The sequence below is a fragment of the Myxocyprinus asiaticus genome, chromosome 6, assembly GCF_019703515.2.
Source record: "Myxocyprinus asiaticus isolate MX2 ecotype Aquarium Trade chromosome 6, UBuf_Myxa_2, whole genome shotgun sequence".
Lineage (NCBI taxonomy): Eukaryota > Metazoa > Chordata > Actinopteri > Cypriniformes > Catostomidae > Myxocyprinus > Myxocyprinus asiaticus.
The window spans coordinates 20,030,485-20,046,231 of NC_059349.1; the positions used below are offsets into that span (position 1 = coordinate 20,030,485).

General features: G+C 39.9%; 1 protein-coding gene across 6 annotated transcripts in view; it reads right to left on the reverse strand.

The window, feature by feature from the left end:
* Nucleotides 1–15,747, reverse strand: part of LOC127442429 (receptor-type tyrosine-protein phosphatase F) — a 301,235-nt gene that overhangs the window by 192,986 nt on the left and 92,502 nt on the right. For 3 of the 6 annotated variants that reach the window (XM_051700461.1, XM_051700460.1, XM_051700459.1), the window contains exon 1: nt 8,958–9,296. The exons of 1 other annotated variant lie outside the window; for it this stretch is intronic. The gene's annotated coding sequence lies outside the window, so the exon portion shown is untranslated. Of the gene's footprint in view, nt 1–8,957; nt 9,298–15,747 lie in introns of those variants that run through there. 2 more of the 6 variants (XM_051700457.1, XM_051700462.1) reach the window with 2 other exon arrangements.

The window sequence follows — 15,747 nt, forward strand, 5'->3', positions numbered from 1 at the left end:
ATACAAAAGGTTAACTTGGGAGTCATTATCTCCTCTAATTATGCAGCAAATAAGGTCAATGTGATTTCACAGGTACAACTCATCCATTTAGACAGCTGGATATGAAGAACAGGCAATGGTGAAACACCTTATCAGTTTTGAGGTTGGCTCAAAGACTCCCAACAAACAAATCTCACAACTGAACAACCTGCTGTGCGAGTCCTACAGGTGTGGTTAAACCACAGTTTCATCTCTTCGTGGGGTCTGCTGGCTTTCTCTGTTTGTGTCTCTGTTTCCATCTCTCGACTCAAAAACAGACCACTGTGGCAGATGGAGCCATATATCCCCACCGGTCTCATGAGGCTCTGGAATTAAAATGCAAAAGAGCAAGTAGTGATGAGGAGAAAGAGGAGGTGATGCCACGGGGCAGTAGACGTTGGGGAAAGCTGCCACTAAAACACAAGGCTAATTCAAACACTAACAGGCTTCCCATCCAAAAAAAACCAACAAACTGCAGACTGACAATGTGGCAAGTGGCTGCTGCTGTTTGAACACTGCCAGTAACAGGGGAAAGAATGTAAATAAGCCTCAGCTTCCAAGATACTTGCAGATCTGTCTTGATATGGCTTATTAACTGCCCTTCTGAAGGGACTCATATCTGGGCGGCTCCATTTGAATTTAGGGATGAATCAAACAAAATTTTGTGTTGTTTCACACTGGTGACCATGCTGAAAAGACCAACTTATTGACAGGTAAAGGAATATGTTTTCTTTTCACTTGTGGATGAAGTCATTAGTTTCTTTCACTCTGATTAGGCGATGGTTTTAACTAACAGGGCAGTGCACAACAAAGCTGAGAGGAAGTAGAGAGGGAATAGGCTGATAGTTGCTTTTCACTGAAACGCTCCAGAGCATAAAGGGTTTCTCTGACAGCTTGTGACTCACTTTGACCGCGACAGGCAAATTAACTTGGGTTTCACTTGAAAGGAGCGAGATCAAAAGAGGCACCATGGCCTCCATCTCCAAAGCAGAGTCAATGTGCTTTTCTGCAAAATGGGTTTATACTAGCACACTGTCTCCCTCTCTAACAATGGAATATAACAGTTGAAGGGTCCCTTTGAGACAAAAGATCTCACTCAAATTATAATAAAAGCTTTAAAAATGATACCTAAAGAACAACCTGCATATTGAATTTGCGCTGTACTTTGACACAGCAGGATGATTGAGGAACAACACCTTGTAGGGGAGAGGATCAATCAATTTACCACTGAAAAGTGCACTCTGTTACAACAATACGAGGAACCGCAGAACCACAAACATCGTCATTAATAACTTTGAGGTGCCCACTATCTGCATCTAAGGCTCTAATAGGCCACTAACTTTGGCTGCCCTAAAGACAAGATTGATTCAGCTTTATGTTTCACCTTGAAGACCATGGGCTGTCGGTAAAAGGATGATGGTCAGAGTAGTTGACAGCACACACCTGACAACATCCTTCCTATTCTCAGTCTGAGGTGCCATGAATCTTGAAAGTAAAGACTATATTGCACCTCTGCCATTACCGGGCAAAAATAGAAATCCTTCCATCTGCTTGGCTGAGACATGCCGACACTGTAATGTGTCGCATGAAATGGATTGTACAGAACCTGACATAAAATCCATCTTGTTTAGGTCATCCATCTACTCCTTCGCTATCCATCTCCTTCCTCTTCCACAATGTCTAGACCACCTTTTCCCACTCACTGCTCTTCGATTTTCAGCTCTTCTACACTCACTGCCAAATATCTACCCACTCTTCCACCCCCCATCATGGCTGCAGGGTGGATGTACCTGCAGTAAAAACAGTTCTCAGACTATCAATTACCTCTTCAACAGACACGCAATGTTGGCCCGTCTCAAACAGGTTCTGCAGCTCTGCCAACAGAACAAGTACAGACTTATGCTGGTGCAAACACTCGAGCAACACTCACATTTACTTGTGAACACCAGGCTGTATGTATCACTGCACTATATACAGTACATTTGTGATATAGGAAAAGCAAGATGTATTTACATTGCTCTCATAATTCTGTTATCAAATATAAAAGACCCTGTTTACACCTGGTATGAAGATGCTTCTCGGGTGATCCGATCACATGTGGTCAGGCGAGACACATTGCTGTTTACACCTGGTCGCTTAAATTCATCTGCTGTGACAACTTGTGTTCGTATTTCGAGAGGAGTGATTTTGTTTCATGACAACATACATCAATCACTGTGTGTTATTGCCTGATATTAAAGCACATCAAAGTCAGAAAAGACTAAAAAAAAAAAAAAAAGCCACATTGTTTCTCCCAGATGCAGCTCAATTTTGATCTGATCACAAACTCAACATTTTCAGCAGAATTATCAGTTATTTTAGTGGATTACCTGCATTAAAGGAGCTTCACATGTGTGTGCTTCTCATCTGTGTCACTGCATGTTGTTATCAGACACACTGAAGGTCATCCATGAAGTTCTCATGCTTGTGTATGTATCCGCTTTTTAAAATTGTCCGATCAGACGGTTATTTCCTTTTAAAGCTGCTGGTAACCAACCAATTTTAAACTGTAGTTTTAGCACAACGGTTGATTGACAAGTGAGGTGTGGTGTCTCGCTGCTGTCCGGAACGCATTCAGGATGTGGTCACATGCGTTTTTGACTACCTTCTCGTGTTTTTTTTTTTGTGATCTGAACACAAAATGTTTTAGACCCCTTTTAGACCTGTATTTAGTGCTGACCACATGATATGATCACCCAACACGCATATTAATACCAAGAGTAAATGGGGTCTATGTGAAATTAACAAGCAGAATTGAAACAAACTAGACACATCTTTGTTAGGATTTCTGTCAAAAGTAATTTTTTTTTACCAAAATGTTAAAAAAGAAAGAATTACAACTGCACAGTCAAATATGATGCAAATACAATACCCAATGCTAATCAATTGATAGAATGTAAATTAAAAGAAATACAAAAGCTACTGCTCTGTTGTTCACCAGCTTATGTTGTGTTTTGGATACTGGTTGGCTTGTGCCCCCACCAGACTTTTTAACTAGCTTACTAGCAAGAGTTTCATGGTCAACCAGCTTTACCAGAGAGACCATGCTGGTTAACCATCATTTTTTGCTGCTGAATACTATGGCTACTAGTCCACCAGCTAGCTTAGCACCAGACCAGCACTAACCAGCCTAAACAGGCCTGAACCACCATGGAAATTCATGATGGTCAAAGCTGGTCTTTCTGCAAGATTTTGCCAAGATTTTTATCAAATGTTTCAAAGGCAAAGGACACTGAAGTAAAGATCATGGCAAAGTAACCTCAGAGATTTAGCATCCTTGTTCTCACTTTTAACATTATGGTTGCGTTCCTAACAACCCCCCAATCTACAAACGGACAGCCTGCCAGGGGGACAAGCTAAGTCACAGTATTTACTAGGGCAGGGGCATCTCCATCAGCAGGAAGATTTACAGGGCAACAAACTAAGGATTATCAATTCCATTAGCAAACCGAGTCCATCCACTGTTTTTTGAGTGAGGAGCAAGGGGGGTGGGTGAGGGATGTTTTAGTCCAGATAAGATTCATGGGGGGCACTGGGCTGAAAACACAATACTGTTCATCATGGACTGCATTATGGGGAATTCTGTTAATAATCCTCTCTAGTACATTCATTCAATGTGTGCCATCTGTCGGGGACGGCACCTTTGCAAAAGCTGAATTATGAAATAATTTTTCTTTTCCTGGAGCTATTATGTGGTTGTTAAGGTAAATGTTGTCAAGTTTTTGTTTGCGGATGTGTTTGGTAAACAGTGTCCACAGGATATAATTCATGCAAGAGATACTGTGCAGCACATTAGGCCAGAAACAAAGACATCATGCTAACACAATGAATTCATTTTCATTCACTTATCCCAAACAAGTCACTACGTTCCCAGGATGTTGCTGTGCAAAGCATTTTGGAGAAGGAGGAGGGGGACAAAAGCAGGCAAGAGAGCCACACTCATAATAAAAAATGAATGCTGTTGATACCCAATGACATTGCCATTGCACACAAGGGTTGGGGGTGAATTTGAAAGTCTAGTCAACAAATGGAATGCTTTCTCCTTCACAGAGAGTCATACACCCTTAAACTAATATCAAGCAAATGAACAAACAGCTCTGAAAGGTATTATCCTTACACAATTATTAGTTGTGGCTCTTGAAGTGTGTACTTTGGCCAGAATTGTCTATACCTGCTATAATGCTGTTTGGCTTGAAAAAGGCTTCGAATTTTTTTTAGCAACCCCCTTGAAGTATCTGTTTTATTTAAAGACAACACCCATTGTATCAACTTCTGACAGCCACAATTTTACATAACAAAGATCAAACAGAAACTACCAAAGGTATACTTTTACCAAGTATTAGATTCTAAAGGATTTCTAATAATACGATCATTGTGAATAGGTACAGGACATGAAAAAAACCTATGCATATTTACATACAAACTGGTTCTAACGTAATGTCTTAAGTTTGCCTCTGGCATCAGTCCCGACGTGGCTAAACATGTATTCGCAAAGTATTCAAATTCGAATTTTGGCACATAGAGTTCAGAGATTTACTGAGATTTGAGTTTGTACTTTTAAAAATGGAAGAGACTTTGATGTTTGGACAAATATTAACAGGCCTAAAATAGGGATATTTGAGTGGCGAGCACTAAAAGTTAGTAAAACACATATTTGTGAATGCTAATTACCGCAGGGCTCTCACAGAGAAATTTTCTGAACAATAGAGGTAATCATACCCCATTCAATGAAGTGTCTTTGACACAAAGAGATTAGGTTTACTCAAAGACAATCTTTAAACAAAACATTCTTCAAGTGATTGATACCAACTAATATAGGCTTGCTTTTCATTTAATAGTGTATGGCTAATCATTAAACGAAGAGATTTTACTTCACACATAAAATTTTACTGTAGTTGTGATGTTATTTTTACATCCAAAAGCAGCACTCAAATCAGTCACTGGGACAAAACTGCAAAGTCTCCCACATGCTGCCACGGACACTGACCAATAATGTACGAGGACCCCAGGACTGTCACAATGTCTAATTTCTATGAGCTTCACTGAATTTGTTGATGCTGTCAGACTATCCAGACTATTGAGTTTTCCCTCAAAGGACAAACCATGTGTCAAGGGAAAATGTGAAATACAGACAAAAAAAGAATGCCTTAACCTAATATTAAGGACATGGTAAATGGAAAGGAATTCCTTTAAAGTTGAGCAAGATATTACTCAGTCGGTTTAAATAAACATGATTTAAATCAGCCTGCTAGATGAGTGGGAAATCTATTTCACTGACACTCAAAGACATTGATGTTATTGTCTAAGAAAAGATAGAGAATTTAAATTTTGAGAATTATATCTACACTATACAATAACAGGGTCCCCACACCTTTTGAACAATAAAATAATTTTCTGTGACTTTTCCAGTTGGTTGTGATAACTGGAAAGAATAAAAACAATACCTTATTCACAGTGGCACCATCATTAATTTTTGATGAGAATGACAAGGCTGTGAGGGATAGATTTACAGTCTCTTCAATGGGTTGTACTGTTATTTAAAGTGTTTTGGACCATTCCGGTGACAAAATATTGAAAAAACACCTTCCCAAGTAATTTCAGTAGACAAAAAAAATTACAGAAAACACAAGTTGTGGGAAAATTAGATGTGATCAAGGACTTTTATAAGCTTTATACAGTACATATCATTGAAGAGACTGTAAGTTTCCCTCACCTCGTTTTCATTCCCGTCAATTTCAGTGCGTTCACTATCAAAATCCGTTTTTATATTTTTGCGAGAGTTCGGTGGGAACCTCCGCAGATGGCACATGCATCACAGCACTTGAGAAGCAATTACCGGTAATCTTCACACGCTTTTCAGGAACTGCAGTCCACGGTGCGGTTCAGTGAGATGCTTTGAGTTCAATTGAATGAGACACAATATATGTTATTTTGGCATCACAACATTTATGTCAAAAACCCAATCGATCAGACGATTATTTAATAATTGTGATAGGCCTACTTGGAATTATTACATTTAAATTATTATATTAATCAGTGTACAAATGTCTCCAATAGGACTGGGTAAGAATATTGATTTTCCGATGCATCGCAATCTCGTTTAAACAATCATGACATCGATTCTTAAATCCCAAGATCGATCTTTTACTCTGTGCGCAACTCTCTACAATGAGTAAATTACACGCATATGTGACCAAGTTTCGTTCTATGGGACTACAAATATATGTGAATAGCCACTGGCTGGTAAACATTCAGATTTCACTCACCAGTGTTTGAGTAGTAAATTGGCAAAAAAAGTTCACTACCGAGATCCTTTCACTGCGTGTCAAGAGTAAAAGTTTGGTTTGACTTGTTTTGTCTGTCAAAAGACGTGATCCACTCAATTCCACCACTTTAAATTTTCTTTCTGTTCTTTACAGTCAGTTTTTAATTAAAAACAATAAAATAGAAACATTTAATTCTAATCCCACATAGCAAAGAAGCACTAAAAAGAAAAAAGTGCACATTAATATGCACTCACTGGCTTATTCGAGTAGTCTTAAAGAGACAGCATTGATTTTTCCCGTGTTCTACATATCAATATAAATACTTGTAAACAGCACAAATTACGCATGTAAACAATAAACCTGTAACAATATATATATATATGCAATATAATATATGCAAGTTCAATAAATTTTTTGATGGAATACACTGAATTCTTTAATTAAAATATAATTTGTAAAATTAAAATTTTCAAATTGTACCTTGAAGGTTAGAAGGTCCCTTTAGAATTAACAGCATTAGCGGAGGTGAATTTCTTTCATATGTATGCAAAATGGACACTGTAACAGAAATATGCCCATATGAATCGATATAGAATCTAAACGAATCAAGAGCTTGTGAGTTGGAATCGAATCAGGAAATCTGTATCAATACCCAGTCTTAGTCTCCAATAAGACAGTAAAAACTTAAATTTGAATGCGATTTAAAGGGGGATTCAGCTGTCTAGGGAAAGACTACTTTGCTTCTCTTAAGAAAAGTTATTAGCTAGTAACATTTGCTGACCAAATAGAGGACATAAATCATTCTCTATATAAATTTTCATGACCTTTAAGATTTTATTACCTGGAAATCACAAGTTTAAAAATATCCTTGATATTTTGAGGTATTCTATGACCGTTGGAACCCTTTAACTATAATCAGATTAATTATACATATTAAACTACACTTTACTCATCAATACCAATGACAAAGTAGCAACATTTCAAAATATTTTGACATACCCCTGTGGGACAACCAAATTAATTAATTCTGCTAAATAAATAAATAATAATTAAATAAATCACAATTATGTTGCAGTCGATTCAGTTTTTGAGTTCTTCTGAAAGTCTTAAATTCAACTGCATCTTCAAAGGCAGTAAAAACATGCTAGAATAAGATTATTAACCATGCTGTTTGGAAAGGTCTTCACTCTTTGGTGTGACCCACACTCTACTGAGAACAGCAGCTGGCGACATGACTGTGACAAAGTTGTAAAAGAAGAATTTGAGGTCACTGGTGTGTATGTGGTAGGTCAAGAGTGACAGACGAGGGGGTCGGCCACTACTGATAACACCACAAACTCCTGTGGCTCCTGTTGTCTATTTTTTTCAATGTACTGACTCCATGGAGAGGTGGGCAAGTAGATGCAAAGATCAGAGTCGTTTTGCTTTTAGAGACTTTTGCTTTAAAAAGCTTTTATCGGGCTCTGTTCTCCACCCCCACATCGTTTTGGAGTTATAAGTCTATGCTGGTGAATGATTAACAAGAGCAGGAGAGTAATGGTTCAGATTTTGCACAACTTTGAGAGAGCAGCTCTCAGTTCTCTCAGGAACACCCCCAGGAGGTCACAGCTTTTCATGATTAACAAAGCAAGACAGATGTGCTATCTTTACAACCTGTTCCCTTCCCAATTTTCCACCTTTAGAAAATGATGGAAGAAAGAAGCCAATGGAAGAATGTTTCTTTTTGGTTATAGCAGCATCCAAAGTTGAGCAACAAACCTATTGTGCAACCCTCACTTTGCTCTTTATATTGAGCTACTGCACATGGGTGAAAGAGCCAAAGTCATTCATTTTGCAGTGATATGTTTAAAATGGCCCAGCTTTCATGAAATATATTGCAGCAAACTGACAGAGCAACTAGACAGAAGACAATTTTTACCCCTCCCCAATAAAATCTGGAGTTATGAGGAAGACAGCCATTTCAACATGAGCCTAGGCATAACTTTACTACTGATAACAAAGCCTGTAATTTTCTTCTGTCAGCTTTAATCAACAGTGTAGTCTCTCCTGAGCTGGCACTTAAAAAAAAAAAATAGCTTGGCCAAAAAACATCCTGAAAACTAAGACAGGATAAGTGAGGGAGATAAAGACAACTGGAAAAACGAGATGCTTGGCCTGAGATTTCATGCTGCCTCACAGCAGGGTCTCTCACTGCATATCAGTGCTAGGGGACACTTGATGGCTTTCTATTCAAAGTTCCCTAAAAAAAAAACTTAAAGGAGGGCTCTCACCAGACAGGGGCAATTTGCCAGAGTTAACCAATAGAGGCAAGTTAAGATGAGGTTAAAGTATTGTTTTGGTTTAAGAAGTGACAGTAAAAAGGACAAAAGACCCAGCAAATGTGCCGTGGAAGGAGGTGAAGAAATCTTTCACAATGGTGGAGTAAAATACCACAAACTTTCCAATGGGTCAAAAATAAGGAAGAATACTTTAATAAGCCTACTCATTCAAGCACATTTCAATCAAATTACCAATGTTACTAATGTTAAAAGACATATCTTTTTTTATTTACTGTTTCATTGTTTTTTGTTGAACACATAATCTCCTATAACAAATATAACACATTTTACTATGGCATGTGTTCATTTAACTTACCCATAAGAATAAAATTCCACAAAAATCCGAAAGGTGAAATATTAATCCTTTTCTTATAACCCAAACGTGTTTTTCTTCCCTTGACTGTTATTCCCAAGAGCGAACACCACAATATTCAAATGCTTAAGCACGTAACATCCAGGTGGGGAGATCCCTGTTAACGGCTTCAAGTGGAACAGAGAACAAAAAGCACACTTTTTTCCTGAAATTAAACTCAGTAAAATGTATAATTAAAGTGGAAGGAGTCTTTTCTTTCTCCAAGGTTCTTAAATGTTAACTTGTCCCCACCGGTGTGGTAAACTCTTGCTGATTGTAGAGAGAGAGTTGATTGTAGTCCTTTCTGTGGGAAGCCTCCTCATACTCTGAACAGTGACTGGGCATCAGTCTGGGTGGAGCCAGTGTGATGTCAGAACAGAGGAGTTGAATGCTTTTCTCACAAATGGACGGGTGTTTTTTTTTTTTTTTTTTACTTACCTGTGTGCAGAGGTTCTACGTGTTTTCCCGAGCGTTCTCTGACTCATCAGGAAACTTGGCGGGATGTAAATGTTAATTATTAATCATGTTACGAGGGAACTACGATTTGATACAATGTCCTGTTGTGAAAACACAATGTGGTGCCTCTCAAACCACCACTTTAAATATGGTTAGCAGTTCAATAATTGTAACCAAAATGTAATAGAAGCCCCAAGATCAAACAAAAAGCCATCAAGATGCATATAAATTCATTAAAAAAAATATTTTTTTTTTCTAAGTTCTTTGTTATTATTGTAGTATAGCCTTTTCTTATGTACATTTTCTGATACATAACTGATCAAGAATGCAGTGCTAAAATCCCATATGAAAATGATCTTATGCATTGTATTGAATTCAACAAAATAATGTTTAAAAAAAAGGACACAGAGGTTGTGCTACAAAAAATCAATATCCACCACTTCAAACAACTAGCTTGTAAATTTTTTGTCATGATCTAATTTGATCTGTCATATTTATTTTATTTTCCCTGAATATAGGCATATGGAATTCCATTTGTAGATTTTACACTGCCTTGCCAAATTTGACAATGCTATCACCAATGATATTCATATTTTCTACATACACTCACTGAGCACTTTATTAGGAACAATTGTACACATACTTATTCCTGCGATTATCTAATCAGTCAATCGTGTGGCAGCAGTGCAATGCATAAACTCATGCAGATATGGGTCAGGAGCTTCAGTTAATGTTCACATCAACCATCAGAATGGGGAAAAGAAAAGAAAAAAAACAATCACTGATCTCAGTGATTTCGACCATGGCATGATTGTTGGTATCCGACAAGCTGGTTTGATTATTTCTGTAACTGCTGATCTCCTGGGACAGCCCTATTGGGGAGAACATCCAAAATGCATAAAGGGAGTAATTTGTTCTATCAACAATTAGCCATATAAATTCTACGCTTTTCTTGATCCATGCAGTTGTGCAGACTGTGACATCCTAAAGGAGACATTAAACCAATTCCCGAAAACTTCTCTCTTCTTATCAGATAATGTGTGGGAATGGGAAACCAGGACAAGATATTGTTGTGAGAGTTTCAGCCTCCACTAAAGGAAAGATGTTGTGGACATTAGAGACTGCCTTCTAGGGCATTATTACATTTATATCCACAAGGGTCCCTCTGCTCAGCAAACTGTATCTGTGCAGCGTCTTTGCTACTGTAAACTAGGGCTGCACAAATAAATCAAATAAATCATCAAGTTTGCAATTAAATAATCATGAAGAGATTCAATTACAGTACTCCATTTAGGTCTACTCCCATTGCATCAAAATATATTCCTCCCTGATTTTCTATAATGTTTTTCTTTCCAGCGATTGAGCATTGTAACCAATCATGGAAATATTATTATGCACATGAATTGGAGCATTCAGGTGTTGTCACATTGCTTGCTCATTTTATATAATTGTATTAAAATTTTAAGTAATAGTTCTGGTCTTCATGCGGCCAAGAGGGCCATTTAGTATGTATACGTGCACAATGTTACACCAAGTATGCGTAATATTATAGTTATGTTAATGCTTTAAACTGTTTTATAAGGTTGTGGTGATGGGGGCGTGGCCAAGCGCCATTTGCAGAGACTGAGGCCGGGAGAGACAGAACGGTAAGGATTGACACCAGTGGGAAATCACCTCTAACAGCAGTGAGAGTGGAGAGATAAAAGGACAATTCAGACCGCCGGATGGGAGAGAGAGAGAGAGAGAGAGAGACACACACGAACCTGGCTGTGTGTGTGATCGGTTGTGCTGAAAAGCATTAGTGTGTGTGAATACAGAAAAGTATGAGAAATAAAGACTCAAGTTGAATGGGTTATCCGGCACCCGCTTCCTCCTTGAAAGAAAGTTAGAGAACTGTCACAGTGGTGCTGAAACCCGAGATTAGGATGAAGAAACGCCGTCATGGAGTCCTCGCCGCTGGTCGAAGTATTCAAGACCCTCGCCAGCATCCACCAAGTGCAACATAAGTCTCTGCTTGAGCTGCATCTGGAACAGGAGCAGAGGTTCCAGGCGCTCTTCCAGGCTCAAGCAGAGGACCGGCAGGTACTACGGAGCTGGTACACCAGGAGGAGTCTTCAGCCGTGACTCCGGACCCACCTATGGCTGTGCTGCACGTCGCGCTTGCCAAGATGGGACCTCAAGACGACCCGGAGGCTTTTGTCGAGCTCTTCGAGCAGACGGTGGATGCATGGAAGTGACTGAGGTCCCAGTGGGTGGCCCGCCTACTGCCGCTGTTGTCCGGGGAAGCACAACTCGCTCCCCAACAACTTCCTGCGGCAAACCTCCTGGTGTACGAGGACTTGAAGAAGGTCATCCTGCAATGGGTCGCCACAGCCCAAAACAACATTGACAACACTTCCGCCCATTTGCATTTGCCCAACAGCTTCGTGACACCTGCTGAATGTGGCTGCTGGCTGAAGAAAATGACACCAAAGGAGTGCTCGATCTGGTGGTACTCGAGCAGTTCATCACCTGGCTACCGAAAGGAACGACGGAGTGGGTCCAGTGCCACTGCCCAGCATCTCCGGATGAGGCGGTCCAGCTGGCTGAGGGTGGCTGCGAGCCCTCCTCTTCTTCCCCTCTCTCCCCCTCTCTCTCTCCTCCCTCCCCCTCTCCTTCCCTTCATCCTGTTCCTGTTCCCCAGAAACGGGAAATTCCTACCCCAAAACTGTTCCCTGGGCCCTAACCCTCTCCGCTCTCCCCCACAGGCTGGTGAATCCGCTGCCGGGGATGTGACCATGAAGTCTGGATTGGTCTGCTGGAGCTGTGGGGAACCTGGGCACTTCCAGGAGGATACGTTGGTCCGGGATCCTGACGCGCCACAGGCCACCCCCAATCAAGCAGGAGCGTACCGGATACCTGTGAGTATTAAGGGGAGTACATATCAAGCCTTGGTGGATTCAGGTTGTAATCAAATCTCCATTTCACCAAAGCTTGGTTCAGTCTGAGGCTTTGGATACAAGCCGGTGGGTGAAGGTAAGGTGTGTGCATGGGGATATCCAAAATTACCCTGTAGTGATGGTCACTATTCAATTTTAGGGACAAAAACATTGTGTCGAGGCTGCAATTAGTTCCAGCCTCACCCATCCACTAATCTTGGGAATGAATTGGCCGGCATTTACTACCTTATTAAGGGGAATGTGTGTGGATGGGTCCTGCAGTTAAGTGTATCGGTGTGTGGTGTGTGATTCAGTGTGGCGGAGCCAGGGCCAACTATGTCAGCGCCACATCAGGAGGACTTAAGGGAGAGGGAAGTCTCGGCTTCCCCAGCCCTTAGAGGATTCCCTGCTGGGGATTTCCCTCTGGTGCAGACGCAAGACGAGACCCTTAAGCATGCCTTTGATCAAGTGATTGATGGTCAACGCCTCCAGGCAGACGCTGCACTCGCATATCCGTATTTTTCAATTATTAAGGATCGGTTGTATCGAGTGACGCAGGATGCTCAAAGGAGGATACAACCCAATTGTTAGTACCAAAGAGCCGTCGGGAAATGTTATTCCAGATGGCTCATTTTAATCCGATGGCGGGCCACTTAGGGTAGGGGAAAACACTAGACCATCTGATGGCCAGTTTCTATTGGCCGGGCATTCGCGGGGAAGTTCGCAGTTGGTGTGTGGAATGCCATGAATGTCAGTCGGTGAATCCCGCGGCCACCCCAAAAGTGCCACTGCGCCTCCCATGTCGCATGAAAAAAATGCATTTTCCTCACCGTTTGGCTTACACCAATGTGTCACCCACCCTTTCGGTTTGTTTGGGGCCCCAGCTACGTTTAAGCGGCTCGTGGACAGAATTCTCAGACCGCATACAGCCTGCCTGAGATCTAAGACCAAAGAGAAGGTGAGACCGTTTCTCAGGCTGGCTGGCTGGCTATTATTGTAGGTTTGTGCAAACTATTCGACCATCACCAGCCTGCTGACTGATCTTACTGAAAAGGGGCACCAGATCTGGAGTAAGTGACAGGCTATATGGCTACCCGGCCTGAGTCGGGCGATGGGGTATGTGGTGATGGGGGCATGGCCGAGCGATGTTTGCAGAGAGCAAGGTTGGGAATTGGTTATCTGGCTCCCGCTTCCTCCTTGAAAGAAAGTTAGTGAACTGTCACAAAGGTTATAAATTGTTTAAGCAAAAACACACCTGGATTTTCACCCATTACTGAGATTTCATGTTGCATGTAAACACAACATTCTGATATTTTGAGAAAAACACAATAATTTAAAACATCATGTAAACACTGTTTTCTTGTGTTGTTTTTTTTATTTATTTTTTTAGAATAAGCAGATTTTTGATAGTTATTGCTGTGCATGTAAACACATTCAATCTGAAGTTGATCATTTGATGTATGAAACAGCAATAAAGTAATCCAGGAACACAGTTCTCAGCTTGTTTTGGATGTGTTTAAATGTAAATTTCATTAATCAGAATTTAAACTCGTAATTACAATATCGAGGGAAATAATTTACATCTATGATTTTTGTCAAAATCGTGCAGCCCTACTGTAAACTATGGCATTTGTTGTAGATCACTGAGGGAAATCTGTTCCTATTCATCCTTCTTGTGTGCTGTGGACGTGGGTTGATTGCGAACCATGGGGTGACTGTAGAAAGAGATTAAGAAGGCCTCACCGCACCTGTTGCCCTTCCTGCCCCACTTTCTCCTGGGGCTTTTGAGCCATCGCATGCCAAAATAAAAGAAAGACTAAAATAGCCTGGAGGCTAAAGCCTGGCCCTGTACGCCATTAATTTCATTGGACGAGCATTTGAAACATCTTTAGCTTTTACAATGAAGTCGTTAGTGCAGGCGGAGAGCCTAGCACAGCTGTCAATTACTTAATACCCACCAGCGCCCTCCCAGTACTTTAAATCAATTTACTGACACCTTATCCAAGATTGAAGCATATAGATGGTTTACTCTAAAGATAGGGCAACCCAATTGTGTTTTAAAAAAGGAGCTTAAATGAGACAATAGAGATGGGAAAAGATCACTGGAAAAGTTCCCAAAGCTTCTCACCCAAGGTCTATTTCACAATCTGGATGTCTATATATAATGGTTATAGTTAAGACCAAATAAATTATTGAATAACAAAACAAATTATGTATTAATTATGAACTTTAATAATTATCAGACATGTTTATCCTCTCTCCAAAATGTACTTTTTAGGACTTTGAAACTGAGAAATGTTATAGCAGCAAAGAGGGTAACGACATTCTTCTATACATTAAGCAGTTATAAAAGTAAGAAGAAAGAAGTTGGGTTAAACGTGCACGTCAGAGCCACATACTGATTTGAAGTGCATCATTATGAAGTGCATCAAGTATTATGTAGACTGTATATGACATTTTAATGTATATGTTGTACACTACAGAGTTTCACAATGTACAACGTGCTGCAAACTATTTGAACATGTCCTATTTGAGCATGCATCATTTGTGAGAATTCAAATGCAACTGCAAATCCTGTGTTTTGCATTCTCATGCACAAGAATTTGCAACGTCTGCCAAATTTCAAATGGCAAAGTAAGGTCTTTTTGACATTTCATTTTCAACATCCTAACAGGTATGACATGCAGGTATGAGGCATACTGAAAAAAAAAAAAATGCAAGAGCAAAGCCTCCGTTTGCCAATTCACTTCCTTATCTCACTCCCACCCTGCCAAAACTCAAATGAAATTGCAATCCTGTCAATCAGTCATTGGGAGTGGGGCATGTGACAGAACTGAACTGCTCCGTCATAATGTCTTACAATAAAGAAACACATTTCATAAATGGATTAGAGTTGAAGTCAGAAGTTTACATACACCTTAGCCAAATACACCTTAGCAAAATACATTTAAACTCAAAAACCTATCGATAAAAAAAACTTGCTGATCAGTAATCGATAGGTTTTTGAGGCATCAATATATAAACATTAGCCGACATTTAAATTAGAAGCCTAATTTGTGTGCTTTCCAATTCACTGTCATTTGACATTTCTACTTCATCAAGAATGTGATGTTGATGAGTTTGGAGGTTGGTGTATGAAACTGGTGTAACTTTGCAAACTGAACGATTAGAAATTATTATGCAATTTCTGTTTATGTAGACTTAGGAATTACTTTTATCTGTCAAACCACAAAAAGACATACTTGAAACTGAAAATACATTTTTAGGCCATATGAAAGATACATACACAATATATCATCCAGTAATATCTAGAGTTAAAAATCTTTGTCCTTTTATAATAATTTGGGTCGAATTTAATCGAAAACTATACGAGTTGCACT